The sequence below is a fragment of the Drosophila takahashii genome, chromosome X, assembly GCF_030179915.1.
Source record: "Drosophila takahashii strain IR98-3 E-12201 chromosome X, DtakHiC1v2, whole genome shotgun sequence".
NCBI classification, from domain to species: Eukaryota; Metazoa; Arthropoda; class Insecta; order Diptera; family Drosophilidae; genus Drosophila; species Drosophila takahashii.
Window position 1 is genome coordinate 18555718 of NC_091683.1, and position 26440 is coordinate 18582157.

The following is a 26440-nucleotide window of genomic DNA, read 5'->3' on the forward strand; positions in this document are numbered from 1 at the left end:
TTTTCTGTTCCAGATCCTGTTTCAGCTCCTCTGATTCGGATCCTGCGCCACTCGCGAGTGTTACTTATTTGCATCGCACTTGTCATAACATGCACAACCTACAAAATTAAAAATCCACACCGCAATGGCGAACGCAAACAGAGCGGGATGAGTATTGAGTATATGAGTGCATGAGTACGAGTGCGGTTGAGTGGCGGAGCGAGATAACGATAGCGAGTGCGAGTGTGAGTGCCAGCAAAAGCACACGAATAATTGTTACTCAATCGCAATTGGGCAAACAATATGGCGCCTGCCAGCGGAAATGCCACGTTTCATTTGCACTCCCCGAACAATTGGGCAAACATTCCGTATTCGATTCGAAATGATTCCATCCCATTCAATTCAATTCCATTCGATTCGATTCGAGGCGAATAGAGCTGCCATTTGGCCATGGACACAGGTGAAAGAAAGCGCACTCAGAGAGCTATTAATTATAAGCAAGTGCTAAGAGGGAAATATTTCAATGCTGTTACAAAAATATGTCATTTTCCTTAATTGGAACCGAAATACACCATTTCAGAAGTCGGAAATTACGGAATACATTTAAATGGCTAACAAAAATGATTGAAAATGAGAGTTATGCTTTAAAACAGAGCAATAAGTACCAAACATATTTTATGTAAATGAACCCACATAAAATTTAATTATTTTGCTGAGCGAGATTATCGATATTTGGACCATCGATAGTACCGATAGTGCCATCGATCGTTTTAGCAACCCTACATTTTACCTGGATTTCTGGGATGTCTCCTTCTGTCCGTCTGAATAACTATATAACCATTCAAAGTAGTTTTTCTTGCACTTTCCCCGCCCCAAAGCCATTCTAATGAGATGCAAGTGGCATTGGGTCGCACTTCTTAGCCTTGGCTGCCATCAGCTCTGTCATCGGCACGTTTGAGTGCACAGACTCTCGCCGTCTCTTTCCGGCCAGCCTAGCTCCGTCTCTTTCTGCGGCCGTGTCTTTGCCCTCTTGCACTGATTCCTGTTGTTCGAGACCAACGATGCGTGGCTGCAGTGATAAAAATAACCGAAAAGTGTCGAGGGGAAAGCGGAGAAAGTGGAGAAAAGGATGCATCCTGTGCAGGATGGGCTTTCAGTTTTTTTTTCAGCTAGTGAATCGGGGCTCCTCGGTGTGGAGTCTCCTGATTAGGAATGTTGCAGCCAACAACTGTGCAGATCTCATTAGGCGGAACACTCGTGTATTTGGAGACGCAATCGTCTGGATGAATAATTGAAGTGCCTATTCCACACCAGCTACCCGGCAACATCCGACATACGACTGCTTTTCGATGGATAGCAATAAAGTTGCCGACTCGACGAAGTCGCATTAATCATTCGCATGTGTGGCACACTTTCTGCGGCAAGCGGGCAAACAAACTCGCACACGAGCCGGCAAATTGGGATGCGGCATTAAATTAATTGAAAACATGCTCGGATTATGTTTGCCCAACCTGCGAACAGCGGCTCGGCTCAGCCGATGATGGATGGAGAGATGGGTAGATGCTGAGATGGGGAGTTGGGAATCCAGCAGGCGAAATAAATGGTGGCAGTCTGTGGGAAAGTGGCAAGGTGGCAAGGTGGCAAGACAAGCACAAGTACCAGGACGAGATCAAACGAGTCATTGTTGCCGACTGTCAACAGAAAGTTCATAAGGTTATCCTTGTTTGACTTGACCTGTGCTCGAAAGTCAGCCTCTTTCCAAAGAACATTATCTTGGCTTTTAATTCCTTAAATCGTTTTCATCTGCTTAATAATACATATTAAATATTTGCTAGCACGAACCCTGCAGACAGAAAAAATATGCACAAAAGATCAGATTGATATGTGCAGGTTAATTTAATATTTCTTAAGATCAAGTTAGCTTATCATTTTGATATGAATAAAGATATCTTATTTTACTGTATTTGTTCAAAATATACAAAATGTGGCATTTTAAAACAGTGTTTTTATAACTTTTATAAAATGATAAAATATCAATTTGATATGTTTGAACCGTAAATTTGACATTTATCATATAATATCAAAAAAATGTATATGAGATAAGGTAGAAATGACCCTATTTCATATCGAATTCTCTTGCTGTGTAGTTCTTGCCTACTCTAAGCCCCTTCCAAAAGCGAAAGGGATTATCTCATGTGACACTTCCTGCAAATTTTCAATTTGTAAGTTGAAAGTTGTAATGTTGCCCCAACTTTATCTTGCTGTTTGGCCTGAACCAGCAGCATGACTCGTTAATGGACGGCGGCTATAAATAAGCAATTTCCCAGGATGCCAGGATGCCGGGATGCCGGGAGGGAAAAGGTCAACTCGGAAAAGTCTTAGCTGATTAATCGGGAGGAGCATCTAAGGCGATATAAAGCTAATTCAGCAAAGTGACTGCCCAAAGTGAAAGGTTCGCAATTAGAGGCAGAGTGTCCCGTGTTTCGTGTCCCCAAAGCCCTTTTGGCAATGAATCGGAATAAATTGTTGGAAGGGACACCCGCCATGTGATCCGATCGGCCATCTGCCATCTGCGTCGATTCTCGCACTTTTAATGGCCAATCCCGCCGATGAGTTGTGGAAAATCACGGGGAATACGTGTATGGATGGGTATGTTTGGGTATGGGAATATTGAAATGAGGCGGTGCCTTCGGGGAAAAAAAAATATGCCCAGTCAGCCATCTGATGGTCTGATGGGCCAACTGGCTAGCAAATTTTCACCAGCTGCGTGACGTGGCTGGCCAAGATGACCCTCCGCCCTGAAGACACAGACATCCCCTGCCAGCATTTTCCATATATTAAAAACATCAAAATGCAAAATAACGTTAAGCGAGGAGACACAGAAAGTGGGGCCCGAGAACGAACCAAACTACCGATTAAGAAGTGAGGAAAAGACGACTAGGGGTTCCCCTTCAAATTTGTATAATGAAAACTATATAGAATAAATAATGATATAATAATATCATTGTCAAGTTTTGCGGTACCAGTTTCTTATATACAATTTAAATATTTTTAAATTGTAACTTTATAAATGTTTAAAGAACTATTCCAGGAGATCAAAGGAAAATTTTTATTAGGGTAGGCTTTCTGAAAAGTTGAAGTTTAGGAAAATTGAATCTTGGTCAGCCTTTGAAGAATATTCAATGCTAAAATCCTCTTGACCACAAAAAGTTGTTTGGGGCCACCGAAAATCTGACCAAATGCCGAAGAAATGGCGACAGCAAAAAATGAATGACCTTTTGGGGCGACTCGTACATATTTCCAATTAGCATATACATAATTCCAACTTTTGGGGCCTTCAAGGCGAACCAACCGCATGGCCCAGTCGATGGACATCGCGGGGAGGGGAAATATGTGTGCGAATGGCTTCCTACATATTTATTGTGTGTTTACATAGCAACAAAAAGGAATAAACACCCGATATCCTCGCTTATGTATGTAGGCATACACACACACACACACGCACCCGCTTTCAATACTTTTCACCCATCCTTTCCCACAGTGCCATTCTTGCATCTGCAACGGCATTTTTATGCAAAACAACTGTTTGCTGTCAGCAGCACAGCGGGCGTCGTCAGCAGCTGAAGGGGGGTGAAGAGGGTCGAGGGGGGTTGAGGGGGTGGCTGCGGGCCAACAACTGAATTGGCCAACGTCGACAACAATGCCAACTTTTTACCAGCCCCGCACTCTTTAAAGTGACCAACTTAAAGTCCAGGACTTCTTTGATAGAAAAGAATGGGAAATTCATAAGGATTTTTCATTGGATTGGTGAGTCTACACACAGAAAAAAACACAACGGGATAGAATCGATATTTCACAAATCGTTCTTACCATGCAATACTGGTAAAATTGATATAAAATAATATAATTTTTAGGATTTTTTTCTTTGAAAAAGAGAGCAATAAGCTAAGTAAGCTTAGTATAGTTGTTTACACTTCGAGCATATCGAATTGAGATGACGCATATGAAGTCAAAATTGATAAAATCAAATTCACCATCGTTTCAAGTTTTTTTGTGCGTAGGTATATTTTAATAATAATAAAGTGTCTAATGAATAAATTTAAAAACATCCTTCTACAATTTTGTAACATTGTAGAAAACAATTCAAAATATTTATACTTTCGAATAATTGCCAAAGTCAGCCATCAATGTTTCCTTTTGATAATTTGCCCATTCGAAAGCGATTTTTACAACGTAAAGCTGGCTTTCAGCTGTCATTTACATGCACAATCGAAGGATTTGCAAATATTTCATTTGGATATTTCATTTGCTCGAATTTCGAATGGGAAGGGTGAAATACGAGTCTGACCAGTGCCACATCATTGTAATTAATTTCCCAATGTTGCCCTTTAACTTTAATTTGGCTTATTTGTTTGTCGGGCTTAGCTTTCCACCCCCTGCCACCCCTTTGCACGCCCCTGATTATCTGTTTGTCTGTCCATTCCGTGTTTGTCCGCCTGTGCAGTTTGCAGTTTGCAGTTTGCCGTTCGTCAAATGCAAATATTATCGCATGTCGCATGAATGGACATTTGCATAATGTGCAATGCTTAGTTTAGTCAACATTCGAATTAAGTTATACGGATTATCATTATTGTGTATTATTGTTTGCACTCGACCTCCTGCTCTTTCCCCGCCACTTTGTGCAAAATACCTCATTAAATGCTGCAGTTGGTCGGTCGGATGGATTACCTAATGCCGAAATGTCACTCAATATTAAATCTCCTCTGGGAAACAATGAGTTGCACCTGCACCACCTTCGGGCATCTCATTAGGTCGTATTTTTCAAAGAATTAAATCTTCCATTGATTTGCCATGAAATCGAGACATCAAACTGCTGACTTTCCGCATCCGGAGGAAAGCAATCCATTCTCAGTGAATAGTTTCGAGTTACCGGTGGATATCCGGTTCGCTCCCCAGCGCCTTTGGGCCTCCTAATGCGCCTAAGCCTCCATAATTGGCTCAAATGTAAGCCAACTCAGGCACAAGGCACTTTCGGGCGAGTTCCTCGGCCCATTAATAGCGGAAGTGGAGTGAAGTGGAGTGGGGGCTGTGCATTAAAGAGCTTATGCTAACAATTAAATTATTTTAAGCGCTGCAAAGCAGGGCACAAACACAAAGCGCATACGAACATATAAAAACATAAAAACACGCTGTGCTCGTTTCGTTTCCTTTCGAATAATGCGCATACGCAGCGTTGTGCGGCGTCAAAGGCAAATGGCTCAAGTGGTGGGCGTTTGACGGCGGGGGCTTAGTCGTTTGGGTTCATGGCCAGAGCAAATGTTGTTCCAACCCTCGTGTGTTTGAGTCTAATCAATTTGCTTGGAGTTTTCCCCGACATTTCTCTTTTTCATGTGTGTGCTCTCGTCTCGCAAAAGTATGCTACAGTTTGTGACACAGCCGAAGGACGAAGAACGGAGAACACCTTCTGACATTTATCGCGGCCCCATCGCTTTTCTTACCCCGGTGAGAACCACACGGTCTTAAGCTGATTGTCAGCGTTAATGATAAAAGTTTTAGCGCTTTAAACTGGGGATGAGGCGGCAGCAATCTTCATCTTCATTGTCGCAGGCACACGGATACGCAGAGACCTCGCACTTTGTTACCAATTAATTGTTTACCCTTGTCAGTCAGTCGTCACTTGTCCCCCTTGCCCCTCTTGATTTTCACCGACTTTCTCCGACTTTCCTTTCCCTTCGACCCACGTCACAATCCTCGTCGTGTGGGCGGGAAAATCGTATTTGTTTCGATGCTTCTCGCACTCTGTTTTCATTCGGTTTTGTAATGGTCATAAATGACTCGTCCTCGTATCGGAAAATCCAGCCACAAGGCCATCCATCACCAGATCAGAATTGAGACATCAGCTTATGCTGAGAGATTTGCTAAAAGTCCCTGGCCGGGGGATGCTGGATGCCTGGGATGCGGTTGCAGATGGATGGCAGCAAAGTGGGCAGCCTCAAGGAGTGCCAGTGCCCCCGAAATGGAATGACCTGCGTGTGGAGTCACATTTATCTCGAAGCGATGGTAATCAATTTAATTTCTTAGTCATTTGTCAAATAATATTGTCAGTCTTTCGGTAAAATACATATTTTTATAACCGTTACGTAACTCGTTGGGTCTTTAAAGTCTTTAAAGATTTTGGAAAAGTTTAAGTGCAATGCAGTTGTGTTTATAAATACCTATAAAAATGTAGAAGACATCTTTTTAAATTGGACCATTTAATAAAAAGTTATGGGCAAATAAAGGAATTCAACATTCAAGCAGTGCAAGCAGTCGCTTAGCTGCATTCATAACTCCATCTCCTTCACACTACTCAACTGTACCCTTCTCTCTTTTTTTTGCCTTAAAAATAATAACATTATTTATTGTAGGGTAAGAATACCTTTAAGTAATTTTATTAAATTTTATAAATAGAATTCTTCGAACTGAACTGTAACTACGGTTTGCTAATCCCGTTTGAAAACCGAGCTTCCGTCCCTTGGCCACACTTAGCCATACTTTTCACTCATTAGTTTTCTTGGGCGGACTCATTTCGAGGGCCGCCTGCTTATGATGTCCACTTCTCATTTCCTCCTGGTTTCGGATCTGTTTCTGGTTTCAATTTCAATTAGTGCCCGCATGGCCAGGCCGAAGTCCAGAGTCCAAAGTCCGAAAGCTGAAAGCTGAAGCCCGAAAGTCCAAAATCTGCTGAATGGCATCGAGACGGCCACAAAGCTGCCAGCAATTGCGATAAACATCTGCACACATCCTGGGGCATCCTGCACCGTCTTGGTATCCGTACCCGTAGTTGTAGCTATAGATGTATCTGTATCTGTAGCTGTTTCTGCATTTGTATCGCCAGCTGTAGCTACATTTGTATCTGTGGTTCTACAGCACTCTTCATTTGATTCCGTTTTGGTTTCGCTTTTGCGGTTTGTGGCCAAAACTTCCTTTTGCTTTTTTTTTGGTTTTCTTTTTTTTTTACCAGAATTTACGGTTTGGCGAAGGGCGCCAGTGAACATGTGTAAATTTGACAGTTAAATAAACGCCAGAGCCATCGCATCGCCATCGCAAGCCATTCCATATGTCTGTTATAAATTTGCGGTGGAAAGATTAAGCTGTTTGATCGCAAAATCAACAGCCACATAAAACGGATTAAAAATAAAATGCACTTTTTATTGCGCAACCGACAAACATCTCTATAATTTGTACACACAGCCATACGTATACGTACGTATTGGTCATGTGCCAGGATATCGGACAGGAATCGCACTCTGATTGCTTTCTGTGGTGTCCATTTAATGCTCCGCCCCGAAAAGGGATGTGGAAAGGCAGCTGCTGATTGCCGGACAGTGTGTCAGGCCGATAAGATATCGAAAGGGTCCCCGGGCCTGTCATTATCGAGGCGACTGACTGGCAGCCACAACTCTTCGACTCCCCCAGCTGGACTCCAATTGAAATTCCATTCGAAACACTGACAATTTGTGGTTGAAAACACCCAAATGGCCCGCTGCTGTAGATTGCTGTTAACACCCTTTATTGCCTGGGAATATATCAAATAATTATAAGTGTTATCTCTGTACTTTCAGTGTAATTATACCACAGAAATATCTGGGTTTTTAAAATAAATTTTGTAATGTAAAAAAAATATGTGTCTTAAAGTGTTCAGTGAAAAAATGATTCTTGTCTTTCTGTATGAATTCATATCGCTAAAAATACATTGTTGCATACTTTTAGACACCTATTTTGACATTTATTTACTTAAGGAGAACATCCTGGTTTATAAGAAAACTTAAATTTTAGGCTCTAGTCACAAAGGGTAAAAGTGATAATTTCAGCATATGAATTTTTAAATTTTGATATTTTAAATATATTTTTATTTATTTTTTATAGAGATTTTATATGTTATAAAAAAGTGATTTCAAAAAAACAGGTATTTTTATGGCCCCCTGGTGTATATTTATTAATCAGATTGATATTTACTTTTTTTCATGAATAGTGTAAAATCTTCAGTAATTCAGAGGAGCAAAATAATGAAACAATAATTTTCCATCATGAATACCATTTACATTTTTACGAAAAGAAATCCCCCGAGCAGTTGAAAATGGACCTAAAGCCCCCCAAAAGTATGCATTTCAAACCGATTTCCCCCAAACCAAAAGCCAACTCACCTCTCGCCACTTAATCCTTCTTAGTTGAGCAACTGGGAGATAACTAAGCCAAACAGTCGGACGGAAAGTTGAATGCATAAATCATGATACCCTCAACCGATTCCCCCGGATGTTATCATCTGCGCTTCTGTTATCATTATATACAAATTTACATAATTTGTGTTTATATTTTTGCCATCTGCACTGCCAGTTTTTCCGGACAAAACCGAAACGCAACGAATGGAGGATGGCAAGGGGGAGGAAAGGGGAAAAGCAGTTGATAAACATAATCAAAGCGCTCGAGAAAATAACAAGCAAGAATTTGATGCGAAAGTAAGGAACTCCATCCCTCCGTTTTCCCTCCTGCAAAACTTTCCGCCGAATTAAAAACCAAAACAAAACGAACCAAGAGGAGACACAGAAAGTTGGTGTAGTCAAAGTTGGGAGACATAAAACAAAGCCGGAGCTGCAAAAATATGTTTACTATTGCCGCCCCTCGGGCTGCTCAAAAACTGCAACCAGGGGAGCCCGAAAATACAAAAAAACAAGAGAGAACGCTAAAGTCGCTATGCCTCGACTATCAGATACCCATTACTCAGCGAGGGATATGCATGCAGCAAAGCGACTGCTTGCACTGCTTGAATTCCATTATTTGCTCCTAACTTTTTAATGAATGGTCGGATTTGAAGAATTTCTTCTATATTTTGATAGGTATTAATAAACACATCAAAATTACATTTTTTACTTTTAAAAAATATTTAAAGATGCGGGCGCCAGACACCTTTTAAAGTCGTTTAAGGGGCCCGACTTTTGCAAGAATACAGTATACCCTTCTAGACTACGAGTAACGGCTATAAAAAAAAAAGAAATGAAGAAAGGAATCAAGTCGAGAAAATGGGGGGAATTATAGAAAACTTTGGACGTTGCGTTGTCAATTTGATTGCATTTCAGCGGGTTGTTTGCAAGGGGTTTCTGGCTTGCGGGATGCAAATTAAAGGCGCACAGAAATGTCTAAGGCTAATGAAAAGTGCTTTTATATGTGGCCGGAAATTTGCGGGGAGGGGAGGGGACTAGAAGGGGAAGTGCCGCCTCAAAGCCTGATTTAGATGGAAACCTGGGGTCGGAGATTGGTTGGTTAATGGAATTAGCATTAGCACAGACTGTATTGCCAGGCAACGCTTGTAACATTTTATTCTAATCATCTCGTCGTACTCAACGGCATGCACTGTGGAAAGGAACTTGATGAATGGATTTAAATAATTTCAGTTTCTGTTTTAAATATTTATATTATTATTAAAGTTATTTTAGCTGTAGTTTGCAAAGGCAAAAGCACTCTCGGTTTTAGTTGAGTCTTTTTGCTGGCAAACCAAATTCAATTCGTAAGTGAAAATTATGAATTTATCAAAAGCTGAACACGGATGCGAAGTAATGCCACACAACTATACTATACTTATGCTCGCATGCTGAAAAGGGACACAGAAAATCGTAATCCAAAGGCAACGAAAAATCCGCATAATAATGGAGATCCGCTTGTATCCTCCGCCAGTGGAATCTGTTGCCAGGATGTATCCACCTCCTCCTAAGCCTCGGTTTGTCACTGCCGGAATGTATGAGCACAGAGGAGGGGAAGATAAAGATGAAGAAGGCGAAGGAGGCAACCTCATGAATATTATTACGCATACGCCCCGTGCGCCGTTACGTATGCAGAGGATTTGCAGCGAATTGAATGCGGATTCCGGATTCCAGATTCAAGCTACCACTCTAATACAAACCTACAAAGCACCCCATAAATGGCAACTATTTAACTAACTTGAACTTGCAAATTGAGGCTAAAGTCTGGGGCCAAGAAAAAAGCCGAAAACTTTTCACTGCCCATTGCCAAAACAAGTGTCAAGTGGTCAGACAGACAGACAAACAGACAGACAGCCGGAAAGGCGAAGGAATGGAGCGAGATGGCTGGCGATGAGAGGGAAAATGAAACTATAAACTGTTTTTGAAAGAGCTTCATCAAAATTTATGTGTTCGCCGTCGGAGAGGAGACAAAGTTGAAATGAAATTTGTGCCGGAGAACAGAAACAGGCATCCACAGAAATACAGGCAGTCATCCAGACAGACTCAAACAGAGGAGCAGACTGCATTGAAGGACAAGGTGTTGACGGCTCTTTTCCGCCCACTTGTCCTTCGGCCCGCTCAGCAGCCCCCACCCATCATCGGGCGAATTTCATAGAGATATATTTACAATAAAGTGGCCGGAAGTCGCAATCGGGATTAGGGATGGAGAACGGAGTACGGAGACGTGCAACGCACAAACTGGCTTATTTATGGCGCTCATCTCAATTGGCCACTCGTGGGGGAATGCATCCGCATCCGCATCCGCATCCCAGATCCTGTCACTAGTAAACAGAAGAAATATTTGAGTAGCTCTTCTCAAGCTGCAGATTGGTGATTTATGCACTGCTTTCTCTTCCCACATAAAAATTGGATCACTTCAGAGGTGATGTAAATTCTTTACCATGGATAGATAAAGCCGCTTAGTGCTTGTAAACTAGAGTCAAATTTAAATAGGAAAAGGAAAAAAAATGTTACTACAAAAACATTGGGCTCGTCCGGGAGTTGAACCCGGGACCTCTCGCACCCGAAGCGAGAATCATACCCCTAGACCAACGAGCCGCTTGAAATATCCCTTACCAGATTGTCCTCAAAAATATCGAGAATAATAATTGTGATTAGACTAAACAAATTAATTTTAAGTACTATCCTGTTTAAGCAAGTAAATCTAAATTTGAAATAATTTGCAATGGTATCTATTCTCGTTTTGACTTTAACTTTTAAACTTATATTCATCTTTAAAATGCTTTAAAAACCAATTACCCAAATGTTCATTTGTTGTGTTCTCCTTATTGCTTAACATAAAAAGCCAACAGGAACTCAGTGGGAACTAATAGTGCTGAGATTCCGGCACTCTGATGGGGGTTAATTACCCCACCTTCCGTTCACCTAATGAACTTTGTGGCATTCCAGATCTTCAGATCCGATTCCCAGCGTGCCTGTGCTTAAAGCGACTTTATGTTTATATTCGCTTGAATTCGGCGCTTACTGCTGCAATTCAAGTGCCAGTCGAATGCGGATTGGGGGCTTTTCGGGGAAGGGGGACAAATGCGCCCAAGGTAGTTGACAATGCTCTTTCTTCACCCTTTATTTCGGCATTCCCAGTCCACAGCCTCCTGGCCCACTTCCACTTCCACCTCCACTTCCGTTCTGCATCCGTTTCCGCTGCTTTAGAAGCAAACGCTGCTCGTCTTCGTCGGTCTGAGAGGGTGGGAAAATGGAATGAGGTATGATACCACCCAAGAACCCCCCTTTGCAACCCAGAGAGTGCCATAATCATCGCTCTGCCTGCGGCAGTTTATTGTGTCGCCTCGCACTGACTTTTTATGATTATTGCGTCAATGTCTCATTCGGGGAGCTCCATCTTCTCATCCTTATTTTCATCCTTATTTCAATCCTCCAACCCACACCCCACTCTCATTTCCTCCGCAGTCGCACCTCAGTGCCGAGTTTTGCCCTGTAGTTTTATGTGCTTATGTTTTTGGACGTGTCTGCTTGTGGGTTTATACCTTGTTCCTTGTTTTCCTTGTAGTGCCAAGTGAAGGGGGAAGAGCTGCCCCTCGTTTATTTGATCCCAGCAGTGTGCTGTGCATATATTTTAAATCTCGCCCTCAATCGCGCTTAATTGTCGATGCAACCTGCAAACATGTTGAATTCCTGAAATTCAAAAATATTTAAGAGCTCGCTCAAGAACCAAAACCTCTATCAAATAAAAATATGAAAGTCTCTCTCTCTCTAGCGGATTCAAATAGAATGAGAAAAATAACGAAAAGGCTTAACAACAACATTTTCACAAGCATACAAAAAATGTCGAACATTTAAATTGAATTTCCGCTTAAGCCAAAAAGTCAATATCGGAATAAAAGAAGGACCAGAAAAAAAGGAGAAAAGCGGCCAGAGAGAAATGCCGAAAAAAACATGTTCCAAATGCGGCGAACATTTTGCAAATATTCTTCGCCGGAACAACTGTCGAATGTGGCTCGAAAATAAATAAACGATGCAAAACAAAAGGCAAATATAACATTTGAGTTCACGTCGGACAATGCGGAAAGCATTTAATTTAATCAAATTTGGCATGCGCTCAAATAAAATATGACAATGCGCGATGAAAGCAGAATCCCTGAGCAGGTCCTTTCGCATAAAGATTAGCAAGCTTGCAGCAAAAAAATGGCTGTCAAGCTATATCCGTCCGTCAATCTAGGTAAAATAATCCTCCATGTTTAAGCCCTAACTTTTTCTATGTACCATATATCCAGGGCCTATAGATATACTATATGCACATTTAAAAAGGGCGCCAGCTGCCCAACTTCCATGCACTTTAAGTCCTGGCAAAAAAGAAAAAATAGGTGAAAAAAATAATGAGAGTGACAGCGAGCTTTTTGTTGTCATTGTCTGCGGATTAATGATTATTAAAGATGGACATATTATAGAGTGCTTAATAAAGAAAAGCTTTAATTTTTTGAAACAATTTCATTTTAATACAAAAACAAGAAAAGAAGCTAGCTTCGGCCAGCCTAGTAGATCATTCCTATTAAATTACAAATTACAAAATGATTTTTTACGAAAAATAAAAAATAAATACATGTCAAGTTTAAATGCCAATCGATTGTAAAGTTAATAACAAGTTCAGAAAGGTAGGACAATCCATATTTGGATTGATATTACCATTGTTTTGGTTCAAAAACTGCTTTGTTTTCTTTTTGGAAAATTTGGGATTTTGTTCTTTGACAAAAATTGGAATTTTTTCTTTTGGTTTTTTTGGTGTAACTTGGCCAAAAATGGTCCTACACCAAAAATACATACTGTTTTGAACAGATAACAAAATTATCAATAAATCCATAACACTTTCCCTGTGATTTTGGAAAAATAAAATTTTTGCCAATTTTTAATTTTTTTTTATAAGGGGGTACCCTATGATTTTTTGCGAAAAATTGAAAACAAATAAAATGTCCAGGTTTAAATGCCAATCGATTGGAAATTTAATAACGAGTTTAGAAAGGTATGACAATCCATATTTGGATCAATATTTCCATTGTTACCGTCAAAAAACGCATTATTTTTTTGTGAAAAATTGGGATTTGGATTTTTAAAATCTTGGAATTTTAATTTTTTCCGTTTGTTTTTTTTTGCTGTATAACTAAGACAGACGGACGGACAGACGAAAATGGTAAAGCTGATAAAGAATATATATACTTTGTACTTTATACAATCTCATAGCCTTGAGTTTCATTCGGTCCTAGCTGCCTTTCTTGGTGAAACGTCTCAGAGAGTCCTCCGCATTGGCAAAGTTCGGTTTAAAATTTACAGCGCGTCAACGGGTAATTGTTACTTATTTACACTCGGCGACAAATCCACAGACATACGTATACATCCCAGGATATATAGGACATGCATGCGGGCAGACAAATGTACATTAAGGCGGTCGTCCTTCAATGCCACTCAGCCGGGTCAAAAGTGGAGTTAAGTGGGGGGAGCAAAAGAGGGGAAGGACATGCCAGTGCCAGGATTTGCAGTTGCCTTCGTCGAGGTGCTTTTGTATTTTATTTTATTTTTTTATCGATTACACAATGCATGCAGTTTACCATTTATCAGGTAGGTGTACGAATATATGTGTGTGTATGTGTGTGCGGGCCAACACGTTAGCTACCACAATTTATGCTGTAATCGAAAAAAAGGACATAAATGGCAGCGATAAATTGAGGTTAACGCGCCAAAGTCACGTTAGCGCCAGGAGAGCAAAGAAAGGCCACACGAAAGTCGAAATGGCCAACAGAACAGGAAAGAACAGAGCAGAACAGCACCTGCCGGTTTCGGTTTCGGTTTCTGTTTCCGTCTCTTTCTCCTCTGCCTAGCCCCTTCTCTTTCTCCCCTGCCTAGCCCCCTCTCTTTCCTTCGTTTCCACCGGTTTGAGTGTTTTTAAGTGAAATTATATTAAGTGTGCGGACGCTGAAATTTGCATGCGATATTCGTGTTGCCAGCCCAGCCGCTATCTACCCCCCTCTCTCCCCCTCTTTCTGGCCTGATTTCCCGATTTTCCCTTCGCCATTTTCCCCACCACCCATTTGCCATTTTTATTTCATTCCGCCGGCCCGGGAATTCGTGAAATTTACTTTTGCCAATTGGTTTGACTTCGCCCTGCGCACCCATAGTACTTATATATAATACATACGATTGTATGTAGTTTTCAATATTGTATTTTTATGCATGCATACATTTTGTGGGCAACTGTCCATCAACGAATTGACTTTTCACTGATCAATTCTGTACATTTTGCATATGTTACAGCCTTAGAGTTTCCGCCTCGCACTCGAACAATTTATGGGTACGTGGCATTGTACTTTGCCTGATTGTTTATTCCACTGCTGTTCTGCAATGTCAGCAGATAAGAGATTAAGGCATAGAGATCTCTATCTGTGTGCAAACACGCATATATTTATATCATCCAGTTTATCTTGAAACGATACTGGTCCAATTTAAAAAATTCCTTCTACATCTCGATAACTTTAAATCAAGTCAATAATAAAAAAAACCTATCCGAATTTATTTAATTACCAAATGACCGAAATGAAATATCCAATAGTATTACATTCTTTTCACCAGCCCAAAGATTAATTATTCGAACCAGCTAAAAGACAATTGGCAACGAGTTTTGAAGTATGTGCCTAATAAATTGCATTCAATAAACGCCGCCAACGACTCTGATAAATATGGCATCAGCATTCATTGATATGAATGAATATAATTAATTAATCAGTTTACCCCCGCTTGACGGGGCCAATTAATCACCGGAGTCTTTGGCACTGCAAACTTTCACGGATTAATCCTTTTGGCCCACTCACACTCATTTAGCCGTAATCCGTTAACCGCTCGAAACGAAACGAATCGCATCGAATCGAAACGAAACATTCGATGAATAATCGAGGTGAGTGCGAGCGCTCAAACAGATGCCTACTTTTGGGGGCGCACAATCCGCCATATTCGCTATAGGACAGGGTACCATATATGGTATGGTATATGTGCTCTGTTTGCTCGCCTGTCAGTCGCTGTTCGCCGACTTTTCATGCTGCTACTATTTGTGTTTGTACTGGTTTTGTGCAGCCCCTTCCATTCCTTCTCATGTGTGTGTGTGTGCTGGCGCATTATTGAGTCGATTTTGCGGTTTTTTGGCCAAAAGAAGCACTGCGAAATAAAATAAATAAGGGAAATGTGCAAAAAACAGACTTAAATATTTTATAGAGCCTGTGCCGCTTGTGCCGTGGAAAGTGGCAGCCTGGCAGGCAAAATCAGAAACAGAAACAGGAACGGTGGGAGAATTATAAACTTTAGTACATGGCGCCAAAAGTTTGTGGTTCGCCACTCTGAACACTGTGTGATTAATGGGCGTTACGGCTGAATGGAACCGAGTCGAGGAGTATTAATAACGGCGGCTTAAAGAAGCTATGTGGCTATGAAAAGGGTATTAATAATTGTATAAATTTTTGTAAAACCTTTTCATCACACTTAAAGTCAATTAGATTGGCCCTAAATCTAAATGAAATAACATAAAATGAAGTAAATAAATATTTGCTCTGTTTTATGACCTTAGTTAGATATTTACTAATTTCCCAACCGTAATCTTCTAAGTATACATTTTTTGTAAACATTTTTTATCACATTGAAACTCGATTAGATTAATCAAAATGTAATAACATAGAGTGAACTAAATAAATATTTCTAGATCACAAAATTAATTTAATTGGTGGAAAATTGATTTATCTTTTTTCATTTGACTCTATGATTTTTCGCATCTTAGTTGTCCGAATTTCCCATTTGTGGCAATCGAGTGTCCGTGCTTTTGTTTGGCCAACTGCAAATTACATTACTCGACCCCGAAGTTATGGGAGGATGTTGCTGATGGGTGGGTGGTACTCACACACACAATCACGATGCTCTGACACTGCAAATGTCATAAGTGTAATTGGGTTTTCCGAGCAGCAAACACCGGATGGAGGAGGCAATTGTATACGTATTATGTATTATGTTTAGGCTGATGCTCGTTAATTTTCACATAATACATACACCCCTATTTATGCGGAAGTTTGGGGAAGGAAGTCTTGGCTGCGGTTAGGCCTGCATTTGCAGCCATTACATTAATGCCACTTAATTGCTTCGCCTTGAACATCGATTACTCGCACGCACCTTAATCCCAACCGAAACCCGAAAACCCCCCAAAATCAACCAAAAACCGCTCGCCAAATCCACGCCACACCAAAACCACACCTCATCCGCTTTGACTTGGCTAATTGCGTTTCGGAGATTAATTGATTTATGACTGGCGATCCAGCGGCAAGTGGTCGAACATTTAATTGGCCTTAAATTCCTGAGGTCATACACGAAAAACTCCAGAAGCCCCCTTCCCTTGGATCCCAGATCCCGGATTCTCGAGTCTCGAATCTCGGATCTCGAGTGCCGAAACCCCCAAAGATGAATACAAAATCAAAGACGGGCAAATATGCCAGCTATGTCAGGACGACAAAAGGCAAAGGCAAATGTAAGGACACTCAATTAAAGGGCCCATTCATGAAAACTGGCACACTGGGCTTGGATTTGCGAAGGAGGTTTCTGGGGGAAGGGGGTTCGCCAACTGTGGCAAAGGATTATGAATTACTAATAGGCAAACTGCTGGAATTTTCGCACGCCCGACACCTTCAGCCGCTTTTTCCTCGGCGATGGGGATGTGTTGACGCTTCTGTAATTATGTCTTGTGCGCCAGGAAAATCCCCAAGCCACCTCTATATGTACATAAATCCCCCCATCCATCGGGCCGAGTTGTGCCAACTTTAAGTTAAAGCCAGCCGGCTGGGCGGGGAAAGTCGGCTAAAGTAATCACGGTTAAGTAGCGTTAAGCCCATCGATATTGAATATCAGGCGGGGCAAAGTTAGACGCTTTTTGATGGAGTTTCAACTATTGGCGTTTCTTTTTGGATTCAGCCAACGAGCCAAAGACGTGATTAAAAAAGTTTTCAGTAGTCTACATTAACAACGAACGTTTTTAAATAGCTCTAATGGCTTTCTGTCTTTTATTTTTGTACCTTTTCTGGAATTAAAGTTACCTTTAATGCTTTTAAGTGCACAAATCAGGGCGAGAAAAAAATATTAAACAGCGAGACAAAGAAGAACCAACGTGTGCCCAATGCAAGATGGGCGTGTGACTTAAATCATAGATTTCTTATCAGAAGTAGAATTTAAAGTCTGGAAGATACCGTTTCAAAGTTTGTTTACTCTCCTTTTAATAGTTTTCCTTTTGACCTTGTCACCGAAACTGGAGCCTTGCCAAAAGTATTCCATATTATCTTTCGGCGAGTGTGTAATCAGCCAATCAATCAATCCGGAGGCGTAATCATTGCCATCCTGGGCCAAAAGCAATTGACTACTCATTGTCAAGCGGCTTCCAGCGCCCGGCTCGTCCGCCCACTGCCACGCCCCCGCCATATCGGGCACATATTGAATGGCCAATCGATCTCTCTAGCCATCTTACCATCTTCGCTGTCGTCGTCTGCCAAATAGGCTTTCATTTATAAGCCAATTGTATTTCAATTGAATTTATTCCACTGTCTCTGTTCCTGTTTTCCTGGCTCTGCCCCCCAGCCACGCCCCCTTCGCATGGGTGTGCGTGTGTGGGTTTCGGATTTTTCGGGAGGGGCGGATGGGGGCGGCATAAATCAAACATGGCGTTAGCCGGAAGCGATGAATATACAAATTGTGCATTATTCCCGTCCGATTTCCGATTTCCGATCGTCAGATAGCCGAAAACGCCTGCCAATGGCCATTTCGCATTGAATTTGGCTTTAATCGCAGGTCCACGATGATGTGCCTCTGCATTTCCCCTGCTCGTCGCCGCAATGGGACAAACTTTTCGAAAGCAATTTTCAATGTGAACAGCTGAAAAACATCCGACGTGCATTGTCCATTTTGTTTACCTTCTTTTTTTGCACTGAAAAAAATAGAAAAAGAAAGTGAGATAATTATTTGTTAATATTAGAATATAAGATAGACATATAAATAAGATACATTAAGTATTTATTTTAAAACCATTGAAAACCATGTAAAATAATAAATTTAAATGTGTGGGAACCTTCACTCAGAAAATGAATCGCCCTGAATTTTAGAAAATCGCCTATGGATTTGCTTCACTGGCGATTTTTTTCTTTAAAATAAAAAAATTTTCTACTGGTAAAGAAAATTTTCTTCCAATTAATCAAAATTCATTAAATTCAAGAAATATTCCAGAAATATAGAAAAAAATCGCCAGTAAAGCAAATCCATAGGCGATTTTCTAAAATTTTTTTTTGAGTGTTGAAACACGGAAGGAAAAAAAACACTGTTAAGTCGGAACTTAAAATAAAATGAATTAAAACAACAAACAAATGACTAAATACAAAACTAATATAAAGAAGTAATTGAATGTGAAATAAAATTCGTGGTACTACCAATATGCCAAGGGCAACTTTTTGCAAGTGCATAAACTTGGTAAATGATCAGAAGCACCGCCTGGGGATGGGAATAAATTTCGAAATTTATTTCCAGTGCATCGCTCTGCGCCCAGTGTGTTGCAAGTTAAATATTTGTTGAAACGGTCTCTCAATAGTTTGCCTCCTCCTATGTCCACTATGTCCACTTTTGGCAGAGGGCTCAATTTAAGCTCGCCTCAGACGCTCTCACGTGAGGCAGGAAAATCAATCTTTGACAGGTTTTCCACCCTGTCTGGCCCTCCTGGGGACTTTGTCTCCGAATCTATTTATTCTATTTTTCCCTTCTTGCTGGCTGACCAGCGAAGGAGTTGCCGTCGTACGTATACGCAACGCAAGTTACGTATACGCAGTGTTGGTCCCAACAGCAAGTTGCTTCGAGCTTCAAGGGCAAAGACAGGTTTCGGGTGGCAATTTGTCAGCAGCAATGCAGTTGTGACGCTTCTTAAGGGTTTTTCGTTTTATATTTTTTTGTACTTTGTTTGTCTTAAAAGGGGAAAAGGCTTGTCCTTGTCCTGGTTCCGGTTTTTGTTCTCGCTCTTCGGCTGCTCAGCTGCTCAGTTTACATTTTTAAAATGCAATAAATCATTCACAGCTCTTTCACTTACTTAACGAACTTTCGCCAGAGTTGCCAAACTTTACGCTCGGCTGTGGGTTGCCCTGTTTTGCTTACGCTTCTCGGAGGTTTGGAGGTTTGATAAAACGCTTTTGCTCTCAGGGAAGGCGGATACGGATACGGATACGGAATACGGGGGCCAAAAGTTTGCTATTAACCTTTTCTCCAAAGCCTCGATTCGCTCCTTCGAGCGGCCATAAAACATGCCAAAAATAGCAATTGCCGGGCGAGCGTTTTAAATTTATTTTACGCACGTGAAAAGCCAGCCAAAATGGGGTTCGGTTTCTGGTTTCGCTTCAGCGGGGAGCCGAAAACCCAAAATTAGCATAAAGAGAACGGATCTTTCGCTGTGAATTATGGCAGCAATTGGGTAATTGATAGTCGGCACTGCGAGCTGGATTTGGACCATCACCTGTCGATAATTAATGATTTCGCTGGCGGCCAGCATATGTCATTAGTCAGCGGCAGAGATCCAAAGATCCGTTAGAGGTCATCGGTCCTGGATTCATCGGGAAGCATCTGAGCACCCGCCTTATGACGGCCAGCGATAACACACACAATTGGCAGCAGCTTAGCAAATAGTCCAAGCAAATAGAAAGCAAATAGAAAAATTCTCCCAGGCATTCGGGAATCGGGAGGAGAAAGCCCTGAACAATGGCTCGTATGTATGGACAGCACGTTGCCGGGTCCGAACCAGAAATAGAATCAACAAAGGCGCCAGAGATAGTGACGTGGCCAGGGGGGCGGATGAGGATGGGGATGAGGATGTCCAGGGGACGCAGGAAGTTGCTGCTCATTAAAGCGTTTCAAGATCTCCAGAACAGAACAAAATGGGCAGGACCAAGGAGCCAGGAGCCAGGAGTCTTAGGAGCACCTGCTGTGCCCGGTGGCACTGAAGCGTTTAAGTAGCTTCGTTTATTTCTTATTTATTTCGCCTTCTCGTCCAACTTTCCTCGATGGCTAATGTATCGGCGGAGAGCTTCGGCACTATGTATGTTCCATATTTCGGAGCTCTGCTAATCGCTTGATTTCCCACGATGACTGGGATATATGTACTGAGATATATTCCCCAAGCAGTTTTGGCTTAATTTTATTGGCCCAAACTTTAAACACACTTGGTGCAAACAAATTTATGGCTCCTTTTGGTTTCAATAAAGCTTAACATAATTGTTTATTTGCACAAAATAATTTATATCTAATCGTTTCGGATGGGAAACCATAATTTTTGATGTTTCTTAGATAATATCACAAAATCAAATTTAATTTAAATTTATATTTAATGATTTAATGATAATAAATCATAAGTCATTTGATCGATAAATTGTACTTAATTCACCCAGAGAAAACTTAATAAGAAGAGGATGATCAATTTGATATGCGTTTAAATTCTAAAAATCCCGGAGTTTTTTTTTGGTGTGTACTCACTCTCCTCAACGACATTTCAATCCGCATTTCGCTTGTCAGCATTCGTGCATTGACAGTTCATCTGTTGGTCGCTTTTCCTGCTTTCCCCGCTTTTCCGCAGCACTTTCCCTGCGTCATCTCTATTTATGCCCCAACTCCGACTCCGCTGGCCGTTCCGTATACGTATACATACGAGTGACAGTCGCAGGCGCAAAATGAAGGCAAGGACTCTCAGCTCGCTTTGTTTTGCTTCCAGTCGAAGGAACTTGCGTGGAGGAGAGGGTATCTGCACAGGAAAAAATGCACGAGTAATAATAAACTCTTTGAACCTTGAAATAAGATTCTAAGTTATCTCTAGTGATATTAACGATATCAATAAATACTATTATTTATTTACTTATTAACCTATTAGAATAAGGAATGTTAAGCATATTAAGTATCTACTTTATATGTGAATATTTTTTATCAGTATGAACAGCGGGAGTTGCTCATGTTGACTCGTTACTTGCTGCTCCTTAATGAGTCACATGCATGACGACAAAACAAAAAGACACAAAAATGAAGCGAAAACATGAGCAAAAAACCCAAAACCAGAGTCAAGCGCTTGGGAATTGCGAGTGGCGGTGGGAGAAAGCAGCGGAAGGGAATTCCAGACATTTGTCACACATGCTACGCATTCGCAGCTGCAGTCGTTGCAACACTGAGAAAAATTGGACAAATGCCGGCACAACAAAATTAAAACACGCCAGAATCAAATCGATATGCGCATGGTAAAACTCCGGTATTTATTCGACTAACATTTTTAAAAAGCAAAACTGGTAAAATTTAAATTAAATAATATTATTTTGACTTTGAAAAAATAGTATACAACATAATATCTTTCAGCTCGAAAATAAATCAGTATATTGCAGAAATTAAATATAAATAAATATATTATTATAAGTCTCGTTCTCTAACTGTATATTTTCTTTTGTTTAATAAAACAAAAACAATTTTTTTCTCTCCCTGCAATGTCGTTGGAAACATGGCGAACATTTGTGTCCAGCCAGAGCCGAGAAAAATTGCCTTGGTCCAATCCCATTTGTAGCCCCACACCACGTCATTTTTGGACTCCGGCGAGTTCGTCATTCAGTCGAGTTCAGTTCATTTGTCCGGGAGGATGGGGACGGGTAGGAGGAGCAGTTCGGTCTGGGGACATTGTCTAATAGATGACGGCACTTTGCTTAACAAGCAGCCGCATTAGTTTATTTACTGCCATCTCCCGCCAGTCGGTGTGGTATGTGCCCGGCATTTATATAAAGATATTTCGCCACTGCTCGTTGCGATGACACAAAATGCGTGTAAATTGTGTGATTATTGTAAGTGGACAATGTCCTGCTCGGAAGGAGACAGAGAGCGAGATCATCAGGCATTCATGGGGCGATGTTATGCGCTTAAAGCAGTCGTGGCTTTAATTTGTAAGTGCCATTTAAACCACACAGCCAAGGCCCCACACACACGCACCCACTAAATAATAACGTAAATAAATTTTAGAGCGAATCTGCTTTTCAAATCTCTGAGGCGCAATTGTTGGCAAAACATTAAATTCTCGTGCCGAGAACAATGGAGGAGTCACGCACAAGGACCCGAATGCCGAATGCCAGTATGCGATGTCGTTTAAATGGCCCAAACCCCGAGTTCGGGCCAATCAAAGGACAGCCAACTGTAACAAATAACCGCCAAGAGCACACAAAAGTGTGCTTTAAAAAACATATTTGGCCGGGCAAAAAAAAGTGCTCGTAATAAAATCGAACGGAAGTGGGGAATGCGAAAATGCCCTTTTGAGCAGAAACTGAAGGTCCCTCGATGGTTCATTAAAGCGATATAAGATTATATTTTGACACCTTAAAATATGCTTATTACATTTTTATATCTTTTGAAAATCAACTTTAGCTTGGGATATTTTTGCTGAAATAAAAAAGCAATTTAAAATAAAGGATTAGTTTTTTAGAAATAATAAATATAATAAATAATTTTCAAGAAATATTATTCATCATTGAAATATCATCTAAAGGCATACCAGAAAGGGCATCGTTCTTATGTGTGCCTGCCACCGGAATTGATTCGAGTGCGTATATCACATTTTTATGTAATAAGTGTCCCCGGAAAAGCGGAAAAGTGAAGGGCGGGCAGGAGGGGCCTCGGGAATACGGATAAAAACCAGCCCCGGGTCCTTCGGCAAGTGGCGTAAAAATGCTGAACCTTTCAAACGGCTGGCCGAAGGGACAGCGGTCGCATTTGCAACGCTTCACTGGTTTTTAATGATTTTTAATGACGCCCTTTCGACCCCGCCCCTTTTCCCATCAACCAACCACAAAATCCGGCTCCCAACAAAACTCAGCTGCGGCCTAAACTTTCGGCAAATCCAACAAAAAAATAAGATTATCCATCAAAAGCCGAGACAGTGAATACCCTAAGAGGGGTTTTGAGGGTAGAAAATGATATTGTGGTCAGGAAAATAAAAGAGCTTAGTCTTAGAAGTCCAAAAACCGTATAAATTAAAAACCAACAAGAGAGAACGCTATAGTCGGGTTGTTGTCCCGACTATCTAATACCCGTCACTCAGCTAAAGGGAGTGCGAACGCGGGTTGGTGTCCCGACTAATAATCGTAACTCAGCTAAAGGGAGTGCGAGGGAGATAGATATATAATTTTTGATTGCGTATAACTTTTTAACGAATGGTCCGATTTGAAAAATGTCTTCTACATTTCGATAGGTATAAATATACACAACAAAAATGCATTTATACTTCTCGGAAATCTTTAAAGATGTGGGCGCAGGACCCATTTTAAAATCGTTAGTAGGCGATTGTGGGCGTTAGAGGGGGCGTGGCGCTCGGCTAAAATAAACTTGCGCTGCGTAGGAAGCCAAAGAATATGTGTGGGAAATCTCAACCTTCTAGCTTTTGTAGTTTCCGAGATCTCAGCGTTCATACAGACAGACAGACGGACAGACAGACGGACAGACGGACAGACGGACAGACGGACAGACGGACAGACGGACATGGCTAGATCGACTCGGCTAGTGACCCTGATCAAGAATATATATACTTTATGGGGTCGGAAACGCTTCCTTCTAGCTGTTACATACTTTTGCACGAATCTAGTATACCCTTTTACTCTACGAGTAACGGGTATAAAAATATTTACAAGAACCCTGGATTTTTATACCTTTAATCTATGAACGCTAATATCCTGTTTAAGGGCAAGGACCCTGGAAAGTGAGCCACTGGACGAAAATCAAATTAATAAATACGTAATGAATGAGTATCCCCCAAGGAGATGGTGAACGACTTTATGCCTGAAAATCGATAAATAAGTCGTCAATCCATTTGACATGAACGGGCGAGACATAAATAAATAGCGAATAAAACCAAAGGCGTCGGAAGGAAAAAGTGTGACTAACTGAAAATTTATCTTAAGTTATTCTCATCGAGAACAAATCAATAATAATTTACTTTCCCAGGCATTATCCTGTTCAAGTCCCCGTAGAGCGGTCACTTAAAAGCAATCTCCGCCAATTTGTTTATGAAGCAAAAGTTTCCACCATCGCCACCCTCTTCCGCTCACTTTGTTGTTTGCGAAATATGAAAAGTTATTATCTTCATATTGAGGAAGGAAAATGGGGGAGCGGAACGTAATAAGCCAATGCATGAAAGACAACAATCGCCGAACTATTCAAATATATTTACGTACATGCTGTATACTTTATCTATATACAGACATACAAACATTCTCTGCCAGACTGAAAGTGACATTGCAGAAAGTTTTGGGGCCAGAAGTTGGTAGTTGGTAAATGCTAAATTGTAAGTGCCAAACGGTTCGGGAAACATGGAAATTTCTTCATTCGACATACAAAACAAAACCGTTAGCCGAATCTCAAGGCACTTTATTGGCGGTAACTGCAAAGTATCATCTCAGCAAGGAAAAGTTTTCGAAGTACGAACCTTAAATAATTCAAAGCTATTGGGAAAAAGCTGAGAATCTATAAGTAGACTAAAGTATACAAAAAATGTCATTATAATAAAGTAAGCATATCTATCTATATTATAATATCGAAGAATTCTGTCCCTTTAAGCTAAAAGTCAACCAAAGGCAAACACAACCTGGACTGGCTGAGTGTATTTAAAGCGGGGCTCAAAGAATATTGTGGGTGCTCGAAAAAGATTTTCCCACTTTGTTTTGCTGGCTGTCGCCAAACAAAGCAAAACAAGACAATAAACTGGCAAAAGCATAAGTTTTCAGCTTTGCCATAACACATAGGGGTAGCGGAGCAGAAAACTAAACGAGAGGGGCGAGTGTTGGCAGGGCGGACTACAAAGAGTCTGGCAAGCACTGAGATAAATCCACAAAAAATATAATATTACATTTTAATTGAAAATAGAAGTGACATAATTTAATGTATGGAATACTCTTTACTTTACAGAAATTACTAGGGCTCTGAATTTCATTATAAGGTGCCTAGAAGTAAATATACTATTTTAACACTGCATTTAGACACCTTTATAAATGATTTAAAACAAAGTTTTGTTTTCTATTATATTATTATATTTATATTATTTTATAGCTGCATACTTTTAGACACCATTACGCGTGATTTAGAAAATTTACAGCTTTCTACATATTTATGAGTACGATTATTTTTTCCACTGCAGCTCGATCTAGTTCCCATTTTTGTGATTCTCTTGCCGTACATTTTGCTCATTCAGTTGACTCGATTTTCCCTTTTTCGACTTTAAAGGGAGCGGATATTGAAGATTTCGGAGTGGCGAACGGAGAGCTGTGGAGCTGGAAGCTTTGCGGCTCGCCTAATTGAATTGGCCAGTGGAGCGGCTTATCAGCATCCCCGGCGGCAGACGACCATGTGAAAATTTAAGAGTATTGGCCGCCGTTAATGCTAATGGGAAAATCAATCAGCGATCGCAATTATGGGAAATCAAGCAAGCCGCTGCTCCTGGAATTCCATATTTGCCTACGCCAATGGCAAACTTTTTGTGCTGCGCAGGCCAAAAAACAAAAACTCCATTTGAATCCCGAAAAACAGCAAACAAATAAGCTGCAACTTTTGAGGGAGGTGGGAAATATGGGCAATAACATTAGTGAATTTTACACATGTTTGCCCTGGCCATTGTTTTCGTTCGTCTGTGCTTTTTTGCCTTTGCCCCCGGGAAATGAAGTCGCCGCATTTTAGATGCTAAAGTGGAAAGCTTTCGTTTTGACAGCCCGACTGGCTGACTGACTGGCAGTTGACTTTGCTTATTTGATGGGGAATTGCACTTTATTTGTATTTATTTGGCCCGGCGACATTTTTATTTTCGCCAGATAGATTTTTGCATCCATCTCTGTCAGGCGCGCTGACATTTGTCAAAGGCCCCCGTTCCAAAAGCCCCGCCAGCCATCGAGCATCCAGCCATCCAGCATTGACAAATGAAGCCGCATTCTGGCATGGAATTTGAAGAGTAACATTCAGATTCTGATTCTGATTCTGAATCCGAATCCAAAGCAGAGTCACAATGTCGCAGCAATGTCGAAGTTGCCGCCGTGCAACAAACAAACCGCAAAAACCCATCAAACCAAGGGAACCGCAGCTCGTAGAAGGCAAGTGGGTGCGGCGGTTACCAA

General features: G+C 41.0%; 1 protein-coding gene and 1 non-coding gene across 2 annotated transcripts in view; one reads left to right on the plus strand and one right to left on the minus strand.

Moving 5' to 3' along the window:
- vex (somatomedin B and thrombospondin type 1 domain containing protein vexed) overlaps positions 1–26440 on the plus strand; it is an 81522-nt gene that overhangs the window by 10734 nt on the left and 44348 nt on the right. The gene's annotated exons all lie outside the window — the stretch shown is intronic.
- Positions 10743–10814, minus strand: TRNAP-CGG (transfer RNA proline (anticodon CGG)). Its single transcript has one exon. It is a non-coding gene; the product is annotated as a tRNA-Pro (tRNA).